General features: G+C 41.1%; 1 protein-coding gene and 1 long non-coding RNA gene across 6 annotated transcripts in view; one reads left to right on the top strand and one right to left on the bottom strand.

The window, feature by feature from the left end:
- SLC6A15 (solute carrier family 6 member 15) overlaps positions 1-5,588 on the bottom strand; it is a 57,244-nt gene extending 51,656 nt beyond the window's left edge. Inside the window, exons 1-2 of one of the 5 annotated variants that reach the window (XM_027543225.1) lie at positions 5,295-5,588; positions 4,622-4,795 (exon numbers count right to left, since the gene is read on the bottom strand). The gene's annotated coding sequence lies outside the window, so the exon portion shown is untranslated. The other 4 variants (XM_027543226.1, XM_027543224.1, XM_027543227.1 and 1 more) reach the window with 4 other exon arrangements.
- LOC113893315 overlaps positions 5,247-19,643 on the top strand; it is a 39,364-nt gene continuing 24,967 nt past the window's right edge. The window contains exons 1-2 of the long non-coding RNA XR_003511282.1: positions 5,247-5,343; positions 9,261-9,351. This is a non-coding gene — a long non-coding RNA (uncharacterized LOC113893315). The remainder of the gene's footprint in view (positions 5,344-9,260; positions 9,352-19,643) is intronic.

Below are 19,643 nucleotides of genomic sequence, written 5' to 3'. Positions count from 1 at the left end.
CGACTCAATGGACAGGAGTTTGAGCAAGCTCCAGGAGTTGGTGATGGACAGGGAAGCCTGGCGAGCTGCAGTCCATGGGGTTGCCAAGAGTTGAACACAACTGAGTGACTGAACTGAATTGAACTGACTGAACACAGTAAAATGGTAGGCACAGAGTGAAAAATGTCTTCCCACTCTTTTTTCAGAGCACATCTAGCCCCACCCCTATCTTTCTATGTCACCAAATTCCTCCACAGATATTTGGTATATAATCAAGTTAATATGCACATTAAAAGCTACTATGTGTTTTCTTTCCATCTACCCGTGTTTTTTACATCACTATTACTGTATACTATATGTATTATTCTGCAGCTTGATTTTTCACTGTAAAGATCTTTTAAAACTTTTGCTCTCAATAGCTTATTGTGTGTGTGTGTGTGTTTAATGATCATATGATAGCTCATGGGATGAGAATGTCATATACAGGTTATTTCTAAAAGTTTGCTTCAAATAGTCAAGCAACTCACTTTATGTATCTGATATTTATGTATCTGTAGAATAAATTCCTAGAAGTGGAACTGCTTGATCAAAAGGTATATACTTTTATCATTTTAGTAAAAATTGACGATCTACCCTTTATAAAAGCTGTCTCAATTTGCACTACCAAAAGCAAAGTATCATAGTTCCTGGTTCCCTCTGTCTTCTTCAGTAAGAGTGAGTAATCTTTTTGATCTTTGCCAATCTGATAGGTGAAAAAGCTTCCAAGTTAAACATTCTATTCAAAGATGGCCATCAATTAATCTTATGTGAAAGGATATAAGGGCACATTGCTGCTGCTGCTGCTGCTGCTGCTGCTAAGTCGTTTCAGTCATGTCCGACTCTGTGCGACCCCATAGAGGGCAGCCCACCAGGCTCCCCCGTCCCTGGGATTCTCAGGCAAGAACACTGGAGTGGGTTGCCATTTCCTTCTCCAATGCAGGAAAGTGAAAAGTGAAAGTGAAGTTGCTCAGTCATGTCTGACTCTTAGCGACCCCATGGACTGCAGCCTACCAGGCTCCTCCGTCCATGGGATTTTCCAGGCAAGAGTATTGGAGTGGGTTGCCATTGCCTTCTCCGAAGGGCACATTAACCACACGTAAAAAAACTGACCTTCAAAACTGAAAACAGTTCTATCCTATATCAACAGTTCTATAAAACAGTTCTATCCTATCATATAGGATAGTCCTATCCTATATGCTTGTGTGGGTGCTCAGTCGCTAAGTTGTGTTCAATTCTTTGTTACCTTACAGACTTCAGAGTGACAGGCTCCTCTATGCACGGGATTTTCCAGGCAAGAATACTGAAGTGGGTTGCCATGCCCTCCTCCAGGGGATCTTCCCAACCCAGGGACTGAACCTCCATCTCCTGTGTCTCCTGCAATGGCAGGTGGATTCTTTACCACTGAGTCATTTGGAAAGCCCAGTATATCAAGTGGTACTGTGCATTTAAAACTACCATGTACCATACTCTAGGGCTTGCTGTTCAGCAAGAAATATGAGACAATTATTATTGGTCAAAGTTAATGTATAAGCAGATAAATTTGTTTATTAAAAATTATTTACTCACTATATCCACAAGAGTAGTTAGGACTTGTTTTAAGTTACAGGCAAAACTGGAAATAAACCTAAGGATTCCTGCTATGTAACCTTGAATGTTTGCACACATGAGACTATGCTCATGGATTTTGTTAATAATACCATCTGCTCAGAAACTATTTTAAAATCGACTTTGCATAGGAATATATTAACACAGCCCATCATGTATATGTATACAGTAATAAAGGGGTTAAAGAACTCTTCAAAAGAAGTTGAGAAGTAAATTAAGAAGTGAAAGTTTGTGGTGCTTTTCATCACCAAAAGTCAGGTCTATCATTCTAAGTCAATGATTTTTTAATTACCTGTATGATAACCCCAGAGTTCAAAGGAATGCAAATTTATTGTCATCTCAAACAAAAGTCTTATGTTATGACAGGGGAAGCCTATTTTCTAACATGTACCCAGCAAAATTTGAACTGTGATCATTGGGTAAACTAATGCTTTTGAAGTTTAGGTTTTACTAATTATTTTAACTTAATTTAAAATTTCAATAACAACTAAGGCATCTCACCTGATTACTGGTATCTCAAATAGCTACCATCCAATTTAAAAATTCTTTACTATTTGCTATGGTTTGAATGTTTGAGTCCTCCCTCCATCCCATATATGTTGAAATTCTAACCTCAATGTGATGGTATTAAGAGGTGAAGCCTTTAGGGGTTAATAACAGCCTCTAGAGAACTAACTAGCCTGTTCCACCATGTGAGAACACAGTGAGAAAGCATCCTCTATGTACCAGGAAGCAGGCTCCCACCAGACATGGAATCTGATGCACCTTGATCTTGAACCACCCTCTAGAATTGTGACAAATAAATTTCTTTTATTTATAAGCCATCCAGCTTATGGTAATTTGTTATAGCAACTTGAACTAGACTGACAGTATTTCTGATTTATTGGATGACATAGCACTTATTTCCTAAAAACATAAATACCTTTCTTAATACTATTAAAATACAGTATCAAGTTACATATATTTAAATATAAAGTGAAAGTCGCTCAGTCGTGTTAGACTGCCACCCCATCGACTGTAGCCGCCTGGCTCCTCTGTCCATGGAATCCTCCAGGCAAGAACACTGGAGTGTGTTTTCATTTTCTTCTCCAAGGGCTTTTCCAACCCAGGGATTGAACCCGGGTCTCCTGCATTGCAGGCAGATTCTTTACCATCTGAGTCACCAAAGTAATTCTCAAATCAAGTATATAACGTGCAATCAGAAAAAGAAAACTTGTCAACAAACGATGAGGTTGTCTTCCTTGTAAAACACGTATTTCCTGTCTTTCTTGGGGGGGGGGGGGGGGCGGCGGGAAACGCACAGTGCTCTTTTCACTTGTTGGCAAAGTCAAAGATTTCAGTAATATATTGATAATATATTTTACGCTAACCAATATAGATGGATCATTGATCATGTAAGAAGCAAAAGTCACTCATATTCACACACACACACAAAAGACTATTTTGCTGGTTGAATATTCCATATTTAATAAGAGAAATCCACACACCCTCGAGTCCATCAACAAGTATTTATTAAACACCTACTACAAGTCCAACCCAATACTAGACGTTGAAGACAAGCTGGAGTGTGGTTCTTGCAGAACTGAGACTAGGCGATTGGGTTATTCGTCAGAAAATGATATTTCTTAAAGCAAACACATTGTTCCCTGTGTTCTGGGACGACAACCAGGCAATGACAGGTATAAGACTGCTTTAAAAACTGGGAGACAAAAAGCCTAAACGTAGCACAGAACGCAACTCCTCCGGTCCTCTCCTGTTGCTGGGCAGTGAACCAAACAAACGGCGCAGCCTGAGCCTGAGTGTACCTTTAAGACCTGGAGGGGAAACGGCCGGTCCGAGGAGAACGGTTGCAGCCTCATTTGCATAAGCACCCAAACACTGCTGACGTCACCGCGCCGAGTGCGGACCCCGCCTCGTCCTACTCCACTGTTTCTCCCCGAGGTGAGAGAATGGATCCGGGAGAACTCAGCGCCAGAGAGCGCGAGCCCGGGTTCCGCGCTCGCTGTGAACGCGCCACGCACGCCGCTTCTCTGCTCAACGGAAAGAGATTCCCGCCGCTGCGGCCTCTTGAGAGCGGGTGGGTCACACCTGTCCCCAGAACAGGTCGGACGTTTTTGATCCATTTATATTTACAAGGCGCGTTCCGACGTAAAGTCTCAAAACGGTCCTCTTGCCCAGGACACGCACAAACCCGCCGAGTTCGTGAAACGTAGAAACGGTCTGGGTTTCCAATCTCTGCCATCCTCTCCTTTAAATCCCAGCACCGACACCCTCACCAACACCCTCTCCAGTTCCTGGAGGCGCAGAAACCCACAAGCTGTGCTTTTCTTGGGGAGCCGCGCGTGCCTGGTGCGGGAGAAAGGCCCCACTTTGGGACCATTTAACGCAGGATGCCTCGGGCAAAAGGGAGCGGGAGTCACGTGAAACCACCCCGCCTTAGGTAGTCGCCTTCAGCAGTTGCAAAAGCCCCCAAAAGCGAATGAGGAATGAGATTGGCTCCTCTCCCCGCCCCACCGCCCACCCGCACGAGGATCGGCTTCCAACTCACCTAGAACCTTGGAAGCGCTTTGCTCCACTCCGACCCTCGCAACTTTCCGACTGGCCCAGTCGGACCCCACCCTGCGGCCAGCCCTAATTTGACTTGGTAACAACTAGTCTCTCGGGGATGCTGCGGTCACAAGAAGGAAGGAAGGATGGCGGCACGTTTCGACCCATGTGCTTCCCCGTTACGCGCCGCTCCTAGCCCCCACTCCCCACCCTGACTGTGCACAGGTGCAGGACGCAGAGCCGGAAGGGTCGCCCGCCCGCCGAGCCCAGCTTGGCCCTCCCGGGGCTTTGGAGCCGTCCTGCCTCCCCTCACCCCCCGGACACATCCAGAGTCCTTCCCAGCATTCAGGCATCAATTCCGCTCGCTTCCCGGGTCCCGGGCTACAGGGTGCCTAGTGGTGAGCCCCACCCTACCTAAACCGTGCCCTCAGTGGTAGGAGCGTGTCCTCACCCTCAGGGTGCCTTGGCCGGGCGCCTCTGGGCTGTTTCCAAGTGCCGACAGTAGCAGCAGTGGCCAGAGAGTTGGGCCAGGTGGCTGTGACCCGCGGGCGCGAGGAGCCGTCTGGAGAGCAGGCGCTGCTGGCCGAGGGCGGGCCCGGAGTCTGGGTGGAGGGGGGTCGCTGTCCTGCGGGCCGGGGCCAGGAGCGACTCGTGAGCGTCTGTGTGTCGGCCAGGGAGAGAGCACGGGATGCAGGCGCGCGGGTGCGTGCGCGCGGGTGTGTGTGTGTGTGTGTGTGTATGAGTGAGGGTGTGACGGAGGCGCCCACGTGCCCGGCCCGCCCGATCTGCGGCCGCCGACAGGCTGCGGGGGAGGGAGAGGCTGCGGGCGCCAGGGGACACGAGGCAGGTCGCCCGGTCGGGCGCCGCACCTCCCCGCCCCGCCGCCTCCTGACGCAGAGGCCGCTGCGGCTGCCTCGCCGCGTCCTCGCTGCGCTCCGGGCGGGGGCGGGATGGACTCGGGGAAAGCCGGCTGCAAAGCAAAACAAAACAAGTCCCGCCCTGCCATCCCTCCCGTCCTTGCCCAACCCATGCAACGGAGAGGATGGGCACCACTTGCCCGCCCCCCTCTCCCCACCACCACCCAGCCTTTGTCTCAGCCGGGATAACAATAGAAATGGTCCTACCTCACACCCTTTGAATGTTCTCCGAATGTCGGCGACCGGACTGGAAGCAGTGAGTGACCCAAAGAACCCTTTTTCCCTAGCTTTCTCGCCAAGCCGGTCATTTACATCTTTCACACAGGAAAACACTCTGGGCATTTGCTTCTCCATCAGGCGGTGGCTTGATAGCGCTCAGGGATTCTGGCCAAATTACGGCTTTTTAAGGGAGCCGGTGTTCACCGTATGTAGGTTCCTTAGCATCCTGTTTGTTTCCAAGGGGTCTTATTATGAGATGAAGCCTGAATCATCTCTCTTAGCAATGAAGACATACTAATGAAGCCACGTGGAGAATTCCTAAAATATACATCACTGAGCACAAAAGCCTAGCCTACTTTTGAAAATGGCTGAATCTTCCCCTAGGCAGAACATATACTCTAGAGATTAAATTTTAGGTCCCTGAAACTTTAAAATTTGAAAGAAATGCAAAATGAACGTAAAATATGCTGCAAGGGTTTAGTGTCTTGGCGAAGGACATTTCCCTCTTCTAGGTGATTGATATTACCATTAAAAAGAAAAGAAAAGAAAACTTTGTGTACTTTTAGGCCTTCCAACAATCCCTCAGATTTTAACGGTTTATATCCAATTAAGATTGAATTAAATAATAAGGCCATTACAGACAGGTTTCTCATGCAGTAAAAAATCTCCTGGAAAGAAATCACAAGACCTAAATTTCAAGTCAGAACATTGCTACTAATCCTCAGCTTTTAATGCAGCCAAGACAGCTGTTTCTCAGTCTCTTCCAAGCCTACCTTTATTTTTTTTTTAAGAAAAATTAAATTAGATTTGATTTTCTGGATGCCCTTCCTCTGACATGGATAAAGAAACACTCTGATAGATGCCTCACAGGAAAAGCTAAAAAGAGTTACAATAAAAATCTTACAAAACATCTTGCAAAACTTGCTTTTACTTCACATGTTGGTGACAGGCAAATATTTATGTTGATATATATCATATATATATATATAAATTGAAATGTAGTACAAATAATACCAATAACAACTGAGAAGAATTTAAGAAAATAAGTAGAGCTATGTTCTGCATAATCAGGATTAGGCATATCTTTGGGAAACAAAGTTTTCTGTATGCTTCCAGGGATAGTTTATGGTAATACCAGGAAGACCTTTTTTATCCTACTAGTATTCCCCTCCCCACACATTTACACTGATGTGTGACACCTATCGCAAATGCAAAAAAATGATTGGTAATTTTATGTCTTGAAGCCAATGAGAAAGTTGGTATTGAGTTTCCCACTAAGCACTGGGGGGGGGCTTAAAAATAGCTTATTTAATCTTCTCAATTAATTAATGAGGTGATTTTCCTAATTTATCGATTAGACACAGGTGATGCCCGAAGAAAAAAATGTATTGCAAAAAGTCACACAGTTAGTTCAATAGCAGAATAGATATTTAAACCCAGATCTAGCTGGCTTTTTCCCCGCCCCCCCCCCAAACAATAGAATGGGAAAGATGGGAGAATTCTTCGAGAAAATTAGAGATACCAAGGGAACATTTTTTGCAGAGCTGGGCTCAATAAAGGACAGAAATGGTATGGACCTAACAGAAGCAGAAGATATTAAGAAGAGGTGGCAAGAATACACAGAAGAACTGTACAAAAAAGATCTTCACAACCCAGGTAATCACGATGGTGTGATCACTCACCTAGAGCCAGACATCCTGGAATGCGAAGTCAAGTGGGCCTTAGGAAGCATGACTGTGAACAAAGCTAGTGGAGGTGATGGAATTCCAGTTGAGCTCTTTCAAATCCTGAAAGATGATGCTGTGAAAGTGCTGCACTCAATATGGCAGCAAATTTGGAAAACTCAGCAGTGGCCACAGGACTGGAAAAGCTTACTGTTCATTCCAATGCCTAAGAAAGGTAATGCCAAACAAAGCTCAAACTACGGCACAATTGCACTCATCTCACATGCTAGTAAAGTAGTGCTCAAAATTCTCCAAGCCAGACTTCAACAGTATGTGAACCATGAACTTCCTGATGTTCAAGCTGGTTTTAGAAAAGGCAGAGGGACCAGAGATCAAATTGCCAACATCCGCTGGATCATGGAAAAAGCAATAGAGTTCCAGAGAGACATCTATTTCTGCTGTATTAACTATGCCAAAACCTTTGACTGGGTGGATCAAAATAAACTGTGGAAAATTCTGAAAGAGATGGGAATACCAGATCACCTGCCCTGCCTGCTGAGAACTGGGTATGCAGGTCAGGAAGCAACAGTTAGAACTGGACATGGAACAGCAGACTGGTTCCAAATAGGAAAAGGAGTACATCAAGGCTGTGTATTGTCAACCTGCTTATTTAACTTATATGTACAGTATATCATGAGAAATGCTGGGCTGGTTGCAGCAGAAGCTGGAATCAAGATTGCTGAGAGAAATAGCAATAACCTCAGATATGCAGATGACACCACCCTTATGGCAAAAAGTGAAGAAGAACTAAAGAGCCTCTTGATGAAAGTGAAAGAGGAGAGTGAAAAAGTTGGCTTAAAGCTCAACATTCAGAAAACTAAGATCATGGCATCTGGTCCCATCTCTTCATGGCAAATAGATGGAAAACAGTGGAAACAGTGTCAGACTTTATTTTTTTGGGCTCCAAAATCACTGCAGATGGTGATTGCAGCCATGAAATTAAAAGACACTCCTTGAAAGGAAAGCCATGACCAACCTAGATAACATATTAAAAAGCAGAGACATTACTTTGCCAATAAAGGTCCATCTAGTCAAGGCTATGGTTTTTCCAGTGGTCATGTATGGATGTGAGAGTTGGACTGTGAAGAAAGCTGAGCGCCGAAGAATTGATGCTCTTGAACTGTGGTGTTGGAGAAGACTCTTGAGAATCCTTTGGACTGCAAGGAGTCCAACCAGTCCATTCTAAAGGAGATCAGTCCTGAATATTCATTGGAAGGACTGATGTTGAAGCTGAAACTCCAATACTTTGGCCACCTGATGGAAGAGCCGACTCATTTGAAAAGACCCTGATGCTGGGAAAGATTGAAGGCAGGAGGAGAAGAGGCAACAGAGGATAAGTTTGTGGGATGCCATCACTGACTCAATGGACATGAGTTGGGGTAAATTCTGGGAGTTGGTGATGGACAGTGATGCCTGGCATTCTGCAGTCCATGGGGTCGCAAAGTTGGGACACAACTGAGCGACTGAACTGAACTGATGTGGTTTTTTTTTTCTTTTTATTATCATTTATGTAAGCCTTTAGTGAATGTACAGATTTTAAGAGAAGGAAAATGTAGAATTACTACAGGGTTAGGCACTTTAGAAAGAAGAAGTGGAGCAGGGGTGTAAAGATTCCAGAAGGAGATCCTGGGAGCTGCAGTCACGGAGGTGAACAGTATCATTTAAAAAAGAGTTGGACACGACTTAGCAACTGATCAACAACAATATTATTACTTTGTATATATGTTGAATCTATTTACAGAGTAAGAATAGAGAAGCAGATATAGAGAACAGATTTGTAGACACAGAGGAGGAACATGAGGGGGGAAAAATCGAGAAAGTAGTATTGACTTGCATACACTAACATTGTAAAATAGATGGCTGATGGGAAGCTATTATGTAACACAGGGAACCCAGTTTGGTCTCTGCAAGACCTAGAGGGTGGGATGGGGGATGGTGGGGATAGGAGGAAGGCTCAAAAGGGAGGGTATATGTGTTCTTATGGCTGGTTCCCGTTGCTGTATGGCAGAAATTAACACAACATTGTAAAGTAACCATCCTCCAGTTATTTTTGTTTTTATAAATAAAATTGACTTAAGCTGGAAACTATCACCCCCCAAAAAAAAAAAAAAAACAAAAAAAAAAAAATAAAAATAAAAAAATTTTAACAACAAAATCCTTCAAAAATTTGCTGTTCGATTGCTAATATCTTTTCACTAACAGTTACTGAGTGCTTTCTCTTGTCGTACAGTAGGAATATGACTACCCCATAGGATTGGTGTGAGAGGAAGAGGCAGAACACAAATGGGGACGAGCAGAACATGGAAGATTTCAACCTACAGGTAAAGGGAGACTCACTTTTATGGCCACACTGTGTGCTTTTAATCATTCTATTTATTTACTTATTTATTGCTGGCTGTCCTGGGTCCTTGTTGCTGTAAGGGCTTTTCTCTAGCTGCAGCAGGCAGGGGCTCCTCTCTAGCTGTGGAACCTGGGCTTCTCATGGCCGTGGCTTTTCTTGCTGTGGAGCACAGGTTCTAGGGCACGCAGGCTTCTGTGGCTGCAGCACGTGGGCCCAGGAGTTTTGGCTCCCAGGCTCTAGAGCACAGACTCAAGAATTGTGTTGCCCAGGCTAACTTGCTCCCAGGCATGTGGGATCTTCCCAGATTGGGGAATCAAACTCACACCACTGCATTGGCAGGTGGATTCTTTACCCCCGAACCACCAGGGAAGCCCACCATTCTGTATTCTTATATATTGGTAAGTATTGATTTGATGTTGAGTATGTGCCTTTGGAATGTGTGGAATAATTAATATGCCTATTTTTTTTAAACCCTTACACCAACCTTATGATGTAGATACACTGCAGAAGAAAAACCTGAGACTTAGGCTGTCTAAATTCACATAGTCTGGAGGCATCTGCTAGATACAGTAAATAAATACCTGCCTGTATCCAAATCACCTTCTGAATTTGACACCTACTTTTAAGCAATTAATATGGCACTTCTCATTTTAAAAAGTAATAAAAGGTCTGAAAAAGAAAATAAGTGAGTCTTCTCTTAAGCATGTGGGGAGTATATGTGGGGAGAGGAATCTTGACTTGCCACAACTTTCTATCATAGTATTTTTAAAACCAAATCTCAAAATGACAATATTATGCAAAAACTCCCAAGTTCAGAAAAACAATTCAAAGATTATTTTTATAAGTTTTAAAAGCTCAATACTAAAGGAAAATATTGAAATCATTTCACATCATAAGAGTATATTCATTTTCAAAATTCTGCCTTTTGGCAGGACACAATGCCAGTTAACATAGAACAATTGTTTAATTGTTTAATTAAAATTTTAATAATTTAGAATTATTTATAATTCAAAGATCCATGCACTGTCGGGCCATTGAAGAGAAGAATCTTAATAGCAACTCAGACCAGTAAGCCTTTTAATGGCTTAACTAAGGATGTAAATGGTGTCCCACAAGACAGTGCAAAGGACGCAGTTCTCACAAGATTCATCCATTCATTCCCAAGGATGGTCTGACAAATTAAAGGTTTTCACTTTATAAGAGGAAACAACAATTCAAGAAAAATATTGACATTAATTCACATCATGAGATTATATTAATCCATCTTCTATTGTTGGGGAGGAGGAATTTTTCTACCTTTCTACGTTCTTTAGCATTTTGTGGAAATTCTATTCTTCATCCTAATAAAAATTTTATTCTTTACCCTCCATACCAAATGTTATTTGATATATAGTCTATAGTCTCAAAATGTTTATAAAATAAAGTCTGCACAATTCCCAAATGCCTATTGAAAATTCTGTTGATCCTAAGTGTTTATGACTGATGAGGGACTGAGAGGTAAAAAGCAAGGCAATTAACCAGGTTATCTGATCTCTGTATGAGGAGAGGAGGGGCTAACTGAATTCATAAATGTCAAAGCAATCAAATAAAATTTTTTAAACAATTGCTTAAATGGTAGACAAGGATCAAATTACTATTTCTACATTTTGTAGATAAAGCCATAATGACTCTGACACCTGAAAATACCAAAAACATTATCACTTTATAAATTTTTTTTTCTATGGAATGTGGAATCTTAGTTCCTCCAGCAGGGATTTATCCCACATCAGTGGAAGTATGGAGCCTTAACCACTAGACCTCCAGGGAAGTCCCTTAAGTTACTTTTTAATCATAAATTTCTTTTACATAATATTATACTTCTAAATAGTATATATATATATATATATATATATATATATATATATGGACAAAGAATGTCACCTGCCATTTTAGTAAACAAAGAATGTGTGCCTGCTCAGTCAATAAACTGTGTTTGATTCTTTGTGATCCCATGGACTCCAGCCCACCAGGCTCCTCACAATCCAAGGGATTCTCTAGGCAAGAATATTGGTGTGGGTTACCATTTTCTTCTCCAGGGGATCTTCCTAACCCAGGAATCAAACCCATATCTCCTGCTTGGCAGATGGATTCTTTACCACCATGCCACCCAGGAAGCCCCAAAACAGAGAATATCACCTGCTAATCCAATAAACAATATATGTTGCCCACCATCAATCCATCAGTCTTTGCAGCAGCCCTTCAGTGGTGCCCCCGGGGGCAATTCGGGATGGAGGAAAATCAGGATAGTGGCTCTGTATAGTTGAGATGCATATCTAAGGAATAATGCCAATGACCCTGGACTCTTGTGTCTTCCTATACATTGTTGTTTTTCAGTCGATAGGTCCTGTCTGACTTTTTGCAGCTCCATGGACTGCAGCACACAAGGCTTTCTCATCCTTCACTATCTCCCAGAGTTTGCTCAAATTCATGTCCATTGAGTTGGTGATTCTGTCCAACCATCTCATCCTCTGTTGTCCCTTTCTCCTCTTGCCTTCAATCTTTCCCAGCCTTAGGGTCTTTTCCAGTGAGTCAGCTCTTCGCATCTGGTGGCCAAAGTATTGGAGCTTCAGCTTCAGCATCAGTTCTTCCAATAAATATTCAAGGTTGATTTATCCTTTAGGATGGACGGATTTGATCTCCTTGTTGTCCCAAGAGACTCTCAAGAGTCTTCTCCTGCATCACAATTCAAAATGATCAATTCTTTGGCATTCAGAGTTCTTTATGGGCCATGTACATGACTCCTGGAAAGACCATTCCTTTTTCCAGGGAATCTTCCTTACCCAGGGATCAAACCCAGGTCCCATTTCAGGGAGATTCTTTACCCTCTGAACCCCAGGAAGCTCCCTTTCACATACATGGAAAAGCACTAAAAATCAGTAACTTGAGAAGTCTGTCTTCTGTGATTAGCAGTAATCTTTTGATGTTTGACTACAAGACGTTTTTTCCAGCAAAAACTCTTATATATGCTGGCTTTTTTTCCTTTTGAAACAGTTCTTCACAATATCTGAAAAGTTGTCTCCCAGGCTATAGTGCTCTGTGAAGTCCCTGGAAAAACATCAATCAGTCAGTTCAGTTCAGTCGCTCAGTCGTGTCTGACTCTTTGCGACCCCATGAATCACAGCAGGCCAGGCCTCCCTGTCCATCACCAACTCCCAGAGTTCACTCAGACTCACGTCCATCGAGTCAGTGATGCCATCCAGCCATCTCATCCTCTGTCATCCCCTTCTCCTCCTGCCCCCAATCCCTCCCAGCATCAGAGTCTTTTCCAATGAGTTAGCTGTTCGCATGAGGTGGCCAAAGTACTGGAGTTTCAGCTTTAGCATCATTCCTTCCAAAGAACACCCAGGGCTGATCTCCTTCAGAATGGACTGGTTGGATCCCCTTGCAGTCCAAGGGACTCTCAAGAGTCTTCTCCAACACCACAGTTCAAAAGCATCAATTCTTCAGCGCTCAGCTTTCTTCACAGTCCAACTCTCACATCCATACATGACCACTGGAAAAACCATAGCCTTGACTAGACGGACCTTTGTTGGCAAAGTAATGTCTCTGCTTTTCAATATGCTATCTAGGTTGGTCATGACTGACAATTTTAGGTTGTACATTTTTCTTCAGTTGACATATATGTCAGGTATTATGCCCAGGCATTAATTTGGGTTGACAGCTATGTAGTGATCTAAAACCAAAATATTTTATAGTATTCGTTTTACATTTCATGTCTTTTCTGCTTTTTCTTTGATTCATTTCAAAATCTCACTACAGATTTATTCAAATCTCATCATCTAAATTCTGTATTATTATTTTAATACAATAACAATACCTGCTCATTGAATAAGTGTAAAACTATGAACACGTAAATGGTAAGAAGTTAAAAAGTTAAAGCCCTGTGTTTAAGTTTCTTTTCCTTTCCATCAATTCTACAGGCCAGTAGTAAATATTGTTAACTATTTGATATATGTTCTTACAAAATTTCCTTTCCTCCTCTCCAGTCTCTTCCTCTCTTTCTCTCTGTCTATACACATGTCTATATATACATATGATATGCAAATATATAGTTTTGTTTATTTTTATTAGTGTTGTTGTTTTATAAAATTTGACAAATGACTGCTTTTCTCATTGAAACATAGCCAGAAAAACTCAAAAAGACTAGATTGGTGCTGGAATTCTATTAAATTAAGATGACAGTTAGGGCTTCCCAGATGGCACTAGTGGTAAAGAACCTGCTGCCAGTGCAAGAGACATAAGAGACATGGGTTCTATCCCTGGGTCGGGAAGATCCCCTGGAGGAGGGCATGGCAACCCACTCCAGTATTCTTGCCTGGAGAATCCCATGCAAAGAGAAGCCTGGTGGGCTACAGTCCATAGGGTTGCAAAGAGTTGGACACAACTGAAATGACTTAGCAAGATGACAGTTAAGTACTTAGGTCACCTATGCTGAAATCAGTGGTTCTCTTTTATAAAAGTAAATGCTTACAGTTTTCTTTTTAGCAACCCCTTTTCCATTTTCTTTATTGTTTTTTCTTTATAAATGTTAATGGTTAGGGCTCTGTCCTTGGTCCTTATATCTTTTTCTCTTTCCATGCTCTCCCTGGATGATTTCACTCGCCTACATTTTCTTTCATCTTTGACTTAAATAATGGTGATATTAAAATATTTAATTTTCTGTGAGTAATCATCTATAACTGGTTACTTCTGCCTCAGCCTCTTGTTCTAGGACTCTCTCATTGGTGTCTTATTCTTGAATAGATGTTAGCTGTTCTTCTTAGGGTGAATGAAGTCAGAAATGACTTATGTTACCATCTCTTTGTCATCCCTTTCCTAAGTTTCCTATTTCTTACTGAGTACATTTTGGTGACTTAGTTCTTTTAAGTTGTTCTTTTATTTTTTTTTTTAATTTTTAGTGTGTTGTGTTAAGTTTGTTAGTATTTTTTTATTTTAAATTCTAGATTATACTTGTAGATATATATACTTCTCCTTAGTATTGTTTATTTCAACCTTTTCTTTTTTCTAATCAATTTTTCTAAACATTTGTCTGCTAGTCCTTTCAAAGAGTCAACTTTTGATATTGTTGGCAATGTATTTTTTTTGTTGTTGCTTTTTTGTGATTTTTCTTTTCCCACATTATTGACAGATTTCTTATGTGTGTCTCTTTCTTGCTTTTGGATTTCAACAACTATGGTTGTATTTTAGCTTGTAGATTGCTTCAATATTATAATTTACTCTGTAAGTACAGCTTTAGTTGCAAGCTACTAACAACTTGCATGTCAAGCAGTATAGCACATGCAGATTCCCAAATTCACAGAGAATTTAAAGAAGCCACTGTATTGGCTGTGTGAACTGAGCGTGGTGACTTCACCTTACTCTGTACTATTGGCAAACCATAAGAATCAGTACAAGGAAGGCGATTCTTAGAAATGCAGTGCTCACCCTTTTGTGGAAGTAATAGTGGTATCATATTGAAAACAGCCAATCCAGCATATAGCATTCCTATCCAAATTGAATTTTTTATGAGTTTCCTTCTCTATGTGTGATATTTTTGTTAGGTGTTATTATGGCTATGCTGATTTTACAAAATGAATTGGGAAGATTTTATGTTTTGCTAAATTATTGACTAGTGTAAATATATCTCCTTGAATGTATCTCTTCTTTGAAAGGTTGAAATGAATCAGCTTGTAAAGCCATCTGGGCCCAATTATCTTTTAGAGGTAATTCTTTCACATTATTTCCTAGAGCTTCTAAAAAAATCTTCCTATATAGGTTTTCTTCTTTGTCTTTATTTACTTTGAGGAAAAAAAAAAATAGAGACTCTTCTTTAACTAAATTTTAAACAAGAGCTGTGCATACTAAAACAGTATTTATGGAGTACTTTAAAATCTGTTTTCTAGCTATGTTTGTGATAGAGAGTCTGCTGCACAACTAGTCATTCAGTAATGACACAACACGTGTTTATTTCTCACTCATATTACACTTCAGCAATTGCAGTTTGCTCCAGTCTGCTTGACTCTGTTCAGTTTTGCTCCATGTCTTTTCATTCTAGGACCTTGCCCGAAGAAGCAAACCTTATATGGAATATACCTGTTCTCTTAGAAAAAGGGAAGACAAGAGGCCAATGCAATTGCAAATAGAACCTCTGTTTAGATGTGGCATGTGTCATATCACTTACTTTTCATTGTCCGAAATAAATCGGGTGTGACTCTTCTTGATCTGGAGACACGGAGGAGGGGAAGTGGTAATCCAGCCTTCCCTGTGTGACTCAACACAAATCCAACATATGATGGTGGAACAGGAACAAGACAACTATGATAAACACTGCCATTCAGAGTAGTCAGTAGTCCAGAGAAGTTCTGAAACCTCACTGGGATAGCTTTGTAAAGTGTTCCTGGGCTCACTGAGGAAATGTTAGTGAGAGGTCATGGTCCTCCTCCTTAAAAGACATGTCCTTGCCATTCGTGCTCCATGGCTTCTGAGTGCCGCACTCTTTAATTAATGTTTCCTTTTTCAGTATCATCCCTTGTCACATGTGAAATGGGAATTTTGGTGCCTGAAAAAGTCTGTCAACTTAATCAGACTGGTGGTACTTCTAGAAGTATAGTTCTCAAAACAGTTTAAAAATTATTTGCTTCACTCTGTGTATAATAGTCAATTTATTCACTCTGTGTATAAATAGTCAATAGACTTACACTCTGTGTATAAATAGTCAAACACACAGTTCTTTTCAAGACATACCTTTCTCTTTAGATTTAATCATAGGTACTTTGAGTTTATCAGATACCTGTTGGATTAAGCCTTTGGTCTCTTTTCCCAGAGATATTTTGTCCAACTTAGAGCATCTGATGGGTGAAAGGCAAATTAATTATATCTGAGTTGGCTCAGCAGGTAAAGATTCCACCTGCAGTGTGGGAGACACAGGAGACTTGGGTTCCATCCCTGGGTCAGGAAGATCCCCTGGAGGAGGAAAATGGCAGCCCTCTCCAGTATTCATACCTAAAAAATCCCATGGACAGAGGAGCCTGGCAGGCTACAGTCCAAAGGGTCACAAAGAATCGGACATGACTGAGCAACTAAGCATGCACTAGTTTAAAACAAAAGGTATGGTGATCATTCTCTCACTTTTTTCACTGAAGTTACTCAAAACATTTTTTGTTTTGTTATTCCATTTACCAGTTAGAGAAAGGAAAGTGCTACTGTGCTATATCTATAAGCCCTGCAAGTTCTGGAATTCCTGAGCTTTTTTTTTTTTTTTGTCTCTTCTTGAAAATAAGCCAGTTCTCTCCTAACTCAACTCTTCTTTGGCAGACAACTTATAAAATGCAACTAAATCAACAAACTCATACCAATAACATTCTATTTTTAGAAACCTTCCCCCGGAACCCAGGTTCATCATATTATTTCTTTATTAAATGATGGCATGTGATAGTTTTGTCAAATTTTTCGCCACTGTAGACTGTCAGTTGCCATTTTCCAATCTCTACTAATGTTCTACTGTTCATCCACCATCTGATCCCAACCAAACCTATGCTGTATATGTTGGTTTTTTGTTGTTGGTGGTGTTTTGCTTTGTTTTTCATTGACGGATTCTATTGATTTTTTTTTTCAATTTCTTAACTTGCTAATTTTGGCTTTAATACTTTTGTTATATTCTCCTGTATTTATTGATCTGTTTTGTTTTTCTATTTCTCATTTTTAAATTCAGTTCACTTCAGTCACTCAGTCATGTTCGACTGTTTGTGACCCCATGAATTGCAGCACACCAGGCCTCTCTGTCCATCACCATCTCCTGGAGTTCACTCAAACTCACGTCCATCATGTCGGTGATGCCATCCAGCCATCTCATCCTCTGTCATCCCCTTTTCCTCCTTCCCCCAATCCCTCCTAGCATCAGAGTCTTTTCCAATGAGTCAACTCTTCTCATGAGGTGGCCAAAGTACTGGAGTTTCAGCTTTAGCATCATTCCTTCCAAAGAAATCCCAGGGCTGATCTCCTTTAGAATGAACTGGTTGGATCTCCTTGCAGCCCAAGGGACTCTCAAGAGTCTTCTCCAACACCACAGTTCAAAAGCATCAATTCTTCGGCGCTCAGCTTTCTTCACAGTCCAACTCTCACATCCATACATGACCACTGGAAAAACCATAGCCTTGACTAGATGACCTTTGTTGGCAAAGCAGTGTTTCTGCTTTTGAATATGCTATCTAGGTTGGTCATAACTTTTCTTTCAAGGAGTAAGCATCTTTTAATTTCATGGCTGCAGTCACCATCTGCAGAGATTTTGGAGCCCCAAAAAATAAAGTCTGACATAATGCCCAATTAATATCCCCCCCTTTTTTGAATAAGAAAAGGATCTCACTAGTTACAAAGTGATGCTGTCTTCAGCCTCTTTCTTAGTGTTGCTCCTCAGTGTTAGAGATTTTTCCCAGTTGCTCTTCTGCTTTCTGAAGTTGCTGTTTTCTGTATGACTTCCAGTCCAGCTGTTTTCACATTTATACTGTTTCAGAGTGTTAAAAAAAAAAAAAATGAAAGTGATAAGCTCTATCCCTGTTCACTGAGGACTTCACTCCTTGCTCTGCAAATTAGTGTGTGTTTAGGAAGTTCTGAAGGGCATAGCTTTATTATTTTCAAGTGATGCAACATTTTTAAGCAGAAAAAGAGTATCATTTGTACCTTCCTTCATTATATCCAGTTAAAATTCTTGAGTTTTTTAAAACTGTCTTTCTTTAGTTTTCAACCCATATTCAGAAACTCCCTCTTTGAGATTCCCTTTGATAATTGCAGTCAGATCCAAAAAGGAATAGTTACCTGTGTTCACATTGTTGACCAAAAAGATGCACATCATGAGAGTTGCGAGTGAGGTTTTATATGGGGTAAAATGAGGACTGCAGCCTGGGAAGACAGCACCTCGGGCAGCTCTGAGAGACTGCTCCAAAGAGTCAGTTACGGAAGGTCAATATAGAAGATTTTGGTGAACGGAGAGTTCAATGCAATCAAGCACTGATTTTACAAAAGTTTTGGCCAGTCCCGAGGAGCTGATGTCACCAGGAAGGGAGTTAGGGCTTTTCTAGATATGAGGAGACACAAGGATTGGGATCTTGAAATCAGTTTCTGAAAATACCTAACTACCTAAAGACCTATTCTACCAGTTTCCCTGGGGCACAGAGTGCCTCACTCTCCACCCTGAATTCCCTCAGGGAGTGTTGAAGGTCAGCAGCTGCAGCAGCAGAGGCAGGTGGCAGATGCCCTTGTTGTTATTCAGTCGCTGGCAAATGCTCTTGGCAAGTGCCAATTAGCAGTTGATAGGCAAACGCCAATTAGTAGTTGACAGGCACCCACCAATTTGTAGTTGACAGGCAAGTGCCAATTTGTAGTTGACAACATCATTGTCTACCCAGGAATCCTTCCTTGAGGATACTATACATGTTTAGTATGTGGCAGGTTTGAGCTGTGTATAATATATTAATGTTTTTTCGAGGCAGAGTCTTCACTGGTGGAGGAAGGTGATACAAATATGCAGTGCTGGAAGTCAAAGAAGACCAAAAAATGCAAAGAAAGCACCCTAATGTTGCAGTGAAATTGGTAGTATCAGAATTAACTCATCTTTAAATATAATTTAAATATATTAAATTCATGAAGTTCTACTGGAAGGGCCTAGAAGCAAAGACACATGTAGCAAAGAACACATCTAGAAATAAGGTCTCAGTTTCTAAATATCATTCTGCACTCAAAAGAATCAGTGTTTCTGAAATGGCTAAATCTGAGACAAAGAAAATACAAAATGAGCTTGGAAGTATGTTGTGTCATAAGTGATCAAAAAGAGATAGGGACCTAGGAAAAGGAAATAACTATTTTAAAAGACTTCCAACTTGTTCAATATGAGGAATTTCAAACTTGAAAATTAATAATGACAGTCATGTAGTATAACAGTAAATAGAATAAGAATACATAAATCCATACTTATAATAAATAAAGCAATAATATGAAAGAAGAAACAGTTCTTTCTTACAGTAAAAGGCCAAATACTGAATGTACCTGGAATAGGGACTTGGAAAATTACCATCCTGCAAATAGCAGAGTAATAATTAGAGTAAGATGATTTCTAGAACTAGTAGTTAAATTTTTTTCCAGTACTTGTTATGAAAACTTGCAAATATACAAAAAGTCTGAGGAAACTTCTAGTGAATGCTCATATACTCACCATTTAGATTCAACCATTAATATTTTACTATAGTTGTTTTTATCACAGAT

Source organism: Bos indicus x Bos taurus, chromosome 5, assembly GCF_003369695.1.
Source record: "Bos indicus x Bos taurus breed Angus x Brahman F1 hybrid chromosome 5, Bos_hybrid_MaternalHap_v2.0, whole genome shotgun sequence".
Taxonomy (NCBI): domain Eukaryota; kingdom Metazoa; phylum Chordata; class Mammalia; order Artiodactyla; family Bovidae; genus Bos; species Bos indicus x Bos taurus.
The sequence above is the reverse complement of the archived record's forward strand: the minus strand, read 5'-3'. Positions and strand labels throughout refer to the sequence as shown.